The sequence below is a fragment of the Phyllopteryx taeniolatus genome, chromosome 16, assembly GCF_024500385.1.
Source record: "Phyllopteryx taeniolatus isolate TA_2022b chromosome 16, UOR_Ptae_1.2, whole genome shotgun sequence".
In the NCBI taxonomy this organism is placed as follows: domain Eukaryota; kingdom Metazoa; phylum Chordata; class Actinopteri; order Syngnathiformes; family Syngnathidae; genus Phyllopteryx; species Phyllopteryx taeniolatus.
The window spans coordinates 8,377,896-8,384,860 of NC_084517.1; the positions used below are offsets into that span (position 1 = coordinate 8,377,896).

Here is a 6,965-nt window from a genome sequence, read left to right on the forward strand (position 1 = left end):
GTGCTCTAGTAGGCTTTTCGTGACATCTATTTTTGGCATCTTTCAGCAGAAACCTGAAAGTTTTGTGCTAACATCGACTGCTATTTCGAACTATTCAAAATACCCTCTATCTTGTGAAAGGCCCCCTGTCTAGATTTTAAAAAAAAGCCCCAGAGCTGCTGCCACGACCATGCTTCACTGTGTGTTCACTGTGAAATTGTGTTATGGTTCGATCAAACCAAGGCTGAATTTGTTGGTGTCATGAACGGAACAGAGGGCAGGACCCAAAATGCACGACTCCAAAACAGATGGACAGTTTAAAAAAAGAGAGGTTGAATAAACGAGCAGAGGTCGGTACACAGGCAGGCAATCCAAAAAGGTAACAGTATCCAAAAAACGTGAAGCAAAGAGGCAAAGTCAAAAATCAGAACAGGGTATAGTCTTACTATGAGTCTGTGACGTGGAAACAAGGAATGCTGGAACGTGACAACAAGGTACAATGAATTGGCGACTAGAAAGAATGAGACACGAGGTTAAATGCATGGAGTAATTAGGGTAAACGAGGCACAGGTGGGGAAGACAACAACCAACACACACCCATGACAGTACCCCCCCCCCCCCCCGCCCCCCTTTAACGGCCAGCCCCAGACAGCCCTGGGGCCACAGGATGCGCAACGTGGAAGTCTCGAATGAGTGAGTCGTCCACGATAAACTCAAGGGGCAGGCTTGAGCAGGCTGACGTGAAATGCAGGGTGGACCCGCATGGACCTCTGGAGCTTAAGTTTCATGGTGACAGGGTTGATGACCTTTGTGATGGGGAAGGGCCCAACAAACCTGGGAGCGAGCTTCCTGGACTCCACCTAGAGTGAATATGTTTTGTGGAGAGCCAAACTCGCTGGCCCACTTTGTAGTTCGGGGCCGGTGTCCTCCTACAGTCAGCTGTGGTTTTATAGGACCGTCCTTGGCGGAGCAGCATCTGGCGGGCTCACTCCCAGGTCTTCCTCCAGCGTCTCACCAAGGTCAATGCAGCTGGAACCGTGGATTCTGGGGCTATGGCAGGAAACAGAGATGGTTGGTAACCATGCACAATGTGAAAAGGTGATAGACCAGTGGATGCCGAGGGAGAGAGTTGTGAGAGAACTCGTCCCAAACCAGTTTCTGAGACCAGGATCGTGGCTCCTGTGAAACGAGACATCGGAGCCCAGTCTCCAGGTCCTGGTTCAGCCTCTCGGTTTCTCCGTTAGTTTCAGGATGAAACCCAGATGACAGACTGACGGTAGCACCTATTAGACTGCAAAACTCTTTCCAAAATTGTGAAATGAATTGGGGACCCCGATCCGATACCACATTCTTGGGAAAACCATGAAACTTGAATACCTGGTTAATCATCAGCTCGGCAGTGTCTTTAGCTGAGGGGAGTTTCGGAAGTGCAATGAAGTGTGCCATCTTAGAGAACCTGTCAATAACTGTGAGAATGGTGGTATTTCCTTTAGAGGCCGGTAATCCCGTCACAAAGTCTACGGAGATGTCTGATCAAGGACGTTGTGATGTGCAGGTGGTCTGCCGCCAGTGATTTCTCTCAATTCCCGCGATGGCCGTTGACGAGAGGGGTTGTTAGCAGCACATACCTAGCAAGCATTGACGTAATTGATAACATCCCTCCTAACATTAGGCCACCAAAAGCGCTGTTCGACCACAGATTGCGTTTTGGCAATGCCTGGGTGACATACAGTCCGGTTAGCGTGAGCCCAGTGGATGACTCTTCCCCTTAAGGTCGGGACCACATAAAGCCTGCCTTCAGAGCAATCTTCAGGGCTAGGAGTGTTATTCAGAGCCTCTTTTACCACTGTTTCAAAGTCCCAAACAAAAGCAGAAATAAAACATGACTTGGGCTGTGGACTGTGTGGCGAGGTAAGATCATGCAAAGGTTAGGCTATAGAACTGAAATTCCTAATGAACTTTCTGTAGAAATTAGCGAACCCTAAGAACCTTTGTACATCCTTGCGTGACGTGGGAGTGGGCCAATTAATCACGGCATTGACTTTGCAAGGGTCCATTTTGACTTCACCCGAGCCAGCACGAAACCCAGAAAAGAAACGGATGCCTTGTGGAACTCACATTTTTCAGCCTTGACATAAAGTTCATTCTGCAGTAACCGCTGTAACACAGACCGGAAATGAATAATGTGAGTCTCCTCATCCGGGGAGTATATCAAAATATCGTCCAAATCGACAAAAAACATATACATTCAACATGTCACTCAAGACATCATTGACTAGGTTTTGGAAAACAGCTGGAGCGTTAGTGAGTCCAAAAGGCATTACCAAATACTCATAATGTCCCGTTGGTGTGTTGAATGCTGTTTTCCATTCATCCCCCTCCCTTATCCTGACTAGATGATATGCATTTCTTAAGTCCAGTTTGGTGAAAACCGTGGCTCCCTTCAGAACTCAAAGCCGGTGGAGATGAGAGGAAGAGGGTACCTGTTTTTCACAGTTATCTCGTTGAGACCCCGGTAATCGATACAGGGTCGCAGGGTCTTGTCCTTTTTGTCCACAAAGAAAAATCCTGCTCCCGTAGGGATGAAGATGGGCGAATGATCCCGGCTGCCAGTGATTCTTCCACATACACCTTCATAGCCTTGTGTTCCAGCCCTGAAAGAGAGAACAACCTCCCCCTTGGAGGTGTGGTCCCAGGCAGAAAGTCAACTGCACAGTCAAAAGGTCTGTGGGGTGGAAGGGATTTGGCTTTGGATTTGGAAAAAATGTCTCTAATGTCATGGTAACAGGTGGGCACTTGAGATAAATCAGGATCCCCCGATGGGGTCTTTAGAATCCCATTAGAAACATATCCCTGAACATTACATGGAGGCTTGAAACAGTTCTGGACGCAATTGCTGCCCCATGACATAACATGCCCAGAGGACCAGTCAATGTGGGGGTTATGTAATTTCAACCATGGGTTCCCTAAAATAAGGTCATAATTCATGGCGTCAAAAACATGAAAACTAATGCGTTTCGAGTGAGAATCAGGAAATGTCAATGTGAGTGTTTGGGTGCGGTGAGTGAGCTTGCCCATAAAACTGCCGTCTGCAGCATAAATGTTGCGGTGGCGCCTTACTTGAAGGGTTCCAAGGTGCATACGTCTAACAAGGAGTTGAGTAAATTTGCGTCAGAACCAGAGTCAATCAATACAAGTGTATGAATCTCTTGGAGAGCATAGTGTCACTTTAGGAAGAACCCGGGTAGGGTCTTCCTTAATGAAATTTAGACTCACCGCTCCTCTATCCTTGGTGCTGGCACCGGCAACCCTGACGTGACAGTTGCTCACGGAATGACCCGACTGCCCGCAGTAGAAGCACCACCCTTCCCTCAGCAAGCATTGACGTTCCTCAGGGGAGAGACGGAACCTGGCCAGTTGCATAGGTTCATCCGTGGTGACGCGAGCCAGTGGATTGAGATCGGCAACAGGGGATCTGCCTGGTCATTGAGGCTCCTCCTCCAAGTGCGCGGTGACGCATCCTTCCGCCAATCTCCGTCCAGCTCTCGATCCAAAAGCCTTTTGTCAATCTTCACGGCGAAAGCGATGAGAGTGTCCAAGTCGGTCGGCAGGTCTAGGGGGACCAAATGATCCTTGACGGCGGGGATAGTCCTTGAAAAAATGTATCGAGTAGTGCCCTGTCGTTCCACTGACTCTCAGCTGCTAGAATGCGAAACTCAATCACGTAATCTGACACCCTGCGCTTGCCTTGTTGTAAGGTGACAAGGGAGCAAGGTGCCTCATGATCTGGTGTGGAATATTGAAAAATTTGCTCCATAGTCTTTACGAAAGAAGTCCAAGAATGACACGCGCCGGAATCGCGGCTCCAATCAGCAGTAGCCCACGCCTCCGCATGACCAGTCAGGTGGGAAATGACAAAAGCAATCTTTGCCTGCTTGGTGGGGAAGGCAGCTGCCTGCAGCTCAAAGTGGAGTCCGCACTGAGTAATGAACGGCTTAATATTCCCAGAATCCCCAGAGAACCTCTCCGGTCGAGAGAGCTGTGGGCAGACAGCAGCAGAGTTGGGAGGTGGCTGCATGGTGACTGCTTCACATGGAAACGGTGGAACAGTGACGGCATCGGGTGCTGTACCAGTTGGTTCCTTCTTCTGAACCATATTCATTAGAACTTCAAACTGTGAGGCCACCTGTCTCAACATAGTGTTCTGGCGCTCCGAGAGAAGAAGGTGGAGGGCAGCAAGCTGCTCATCCTGCTTCGAGATGCGTCGACCTTGAGCTTGAAGGGCTTTGCGCACCGGGTCTGAATCTGCTGGGTCCATGTTATGGCCAGTTCGTTCTGTCATGAACGGAACAGAGGACAGGACCCAAAATGCACAACTCCAAAACAGATGAACAGTTTAAAAAAAGAGAGGTTATATAAACCAGCAGAGGTCGGTACACAGGCAGGCAATCCGAAAAGGCAACAGTATCCAAAAAACGTGAGGCAAAGAGGCAAGGTCAAAAATCAGAACAGGGTCTAGTCTTACTATGAGTCGGTGACGTGGAAACAAGGAATGCTGGAATGTGACAACAAGGTACAATGAACTGGCGACCAGCCAACAGTTGGCTGTAATTCCAAAAGACTGCTCATCACTTAAAGAACAGCACACCGACATACAGTGAAGCATTGTGAGGTTTTATAAATGGCTAGATCCGGCTAGATCCGGATGGATGGATGGATGGATGGATAGATAGATAGATAGATAGATAGATAGATAGATAGATAGATAGATAGATAGATAGATAGACAGATAGACAGATAGACAGATAGATAGATAGATAGATAGATAGATAGATAGATAGATAGATAGATAGATAGATAGATAGATAGATAGATCGATAGATCGATAGATAGATAGATAGATACAAGTGTACATAATATTGTGTATGGCGACAGTATGTAGTTTCCCTCTAACGCAATTTTACAGTACCTCTTCCGCATTCATCTTTACAGCCGGCACCTCCATCCATTTTCTACCGCTTATCCGAGGTCGGGTCAAGGGGGCAGGACCTTTAGCAGGGACGCCCAGACTTCCCTCTCCCCAGCCACTTCATCCAGCTCTTCCGGGGGGATCCCAAGACGTTCCCAGGCCAGCTGAAAGACGTAGTCTGTCCTGCGTGTCCTGGGTCGTCCCCGGGTTCTTCTCCCGATGGGATTTGCCCGGAACACCTCACCAGGGAGCCGTCCGGGAGGCATCCGAATCAGATGCCCCAGCCACCTCATCTGGCTCCTCTCGATGTGGAGGAGCAGCGGTTCTACTCTGAGATCCTCCCGGATGACCGAGCTTCTCACCCTATCTCTAAGGGAGAGCCCAAAGACCCTGCGGAGGAAACTCATTTCAGCCGCGTATCCGGGATCTTATTCTTACGGTCACAACCCACAGCTCATGACTATAGGTGAGTGTAGGAACTTAGATCGACCGGTAAATTGAGAGCTTTGACTTTCGGCTTAGCTCCTTCACAAAGGACCGATAAAAAGTCTGCATCACTGCACACGCTGCACCGATCCGCCTGTGGATCTCCCGTTCCACTCTTCCCTCACTCGTGAACAAGACCCCAAGATACTTGAACTCCTCCACTTGGGGCAGGATCTCATCCCCGACCTAGAGACGGTACGCCACCCTTTTCCGACTCAGGACCATGGTCTCAGATTTGGAGGTGCTGATTCTCATCCCAGCCGCTTCACACTCGGCTGTGAACTGCTCCAGTGAGAGGTGGAGATCACGGCTTGATGAAGCCAACAGAACCACTTCAAAGCAGAGATGCAATACTGAGGCCACCAAACCGGACCCCCTCTACGCCTCAGCTGCCCCTTGAAATTCTGTCCATAAAAGTTATGAACAGAATCGGTGACAAAGGGCAGCCTTGGCGGAGTCCAACCCTCACCGGGAACGAGTCCAACTTATTGCCGGATATGCGGACCAAACTCTGACTCCGGTCGTACAGGGGCCGAACAGCCCATATCAGGGGGTTCGGTACCCCATACTCCCGAAGCACCTCCAACAGGACTCCCCAAGGGACACGGTCAAACGCCTTCTCCAAGTCCACAAAACACATGTAGACTGGTTGGGGTGAACTCCCAGGCACCCTCGAGGACCCTTCCGAGGGTGTAGAGCTGGTCCACTGTTCCACGGCCAGGACGAAAACTTCACTGCTGCTCCTGGATATGAGATTCGACTTCCCGATGGACCCTCCTCTCCAGCATCCCTGAATAGACCTTACCAGGGAGGGTGAGTGTGTGATCCCCCTGTAGTTGGAACACACCCTGCGGTCCCCCTTCTTAAAAAGGCGGACTACCACCCCAGTCTGCCAATCCAGAGGGACTGTCCCCGATGTCCACGTGATGTTGAAGAGACGTGTCAACCAGGACAGCCCCACAACATCCAGAGCCTATAGGAACTCCGGGCGAATCTCATCCACCCCCGGGGCCTTGCCACCAAGGAGCTTTTTAACCACCTCGGTGACCTCAACCCCAGAGATAGAAGAGCTCGCCTGAGAGAACCCAGACTCTGCTTTCTCATGGGAAGACCTGTCGGTGGAACTCACAACATCCCGAGTCGAGGTCAGCAGCGCCCCATCCCCACTATACACAGTGTTGATGGTGCACTGCTTCCCACTCCTGAGACGCCGGTTGGTGGACCAGAATTTCCTCGAAGCCGTCCGGAAGTCTTTCTCCATGGCCTCACGAACTCCTCCCACTTTTTGCTTCAGGGACCACCAAAGTTGCATTCCGCTTGGCCAGCCTGTACCCATCAGCTGCCTCAGGAGTCCCACAAGTCAAAAAAACCCGATAGGACTCCTTCTTCAGCTTAATGGGATCCCTCACTGTTGGTGTCCACCAACGGGTTTGGGGATTGCCGCCACGACCAGCACCTTAAGGCCACAGCTCTGGTCGGCTGCCTCAGCAATGGAGGCGCGGAACATGGTCCACTCGGACTCGATGTCCCC

At 50.4% G+C, this 6,965-nt stretch overlaps 1 long non-coding RNA gene across 2 annotated transcripts; it reads right to left on the reverse strand.

The window, feature by feature from the left end:
• Positions 1-651: 651 nt before the first annotated feature.
• Positions 652-5,496, reverse strand: LOC133466151 (uncharacterized). 2 transcript variants are annotated; one of them, XR_009784859.1, is made up of 4 exons: positions 3,256-5,496; positions 2,463-2,656; positions 1,357-1,607; positions 652-1,029 (listed from the first exon to the last, which is right to left on the reverse strand). It is a non-coding gene; the product is annotated as an uncharacterized LOC133466151 (long non-coding RNA). The 2 variants fall into 2 exon arrangements; XR_009784858.1 differs by having other exon boundaries at positions 2,463-3,124.
• Positions 5,497-6,965: the final 1,469 nt, after the last annotated feature.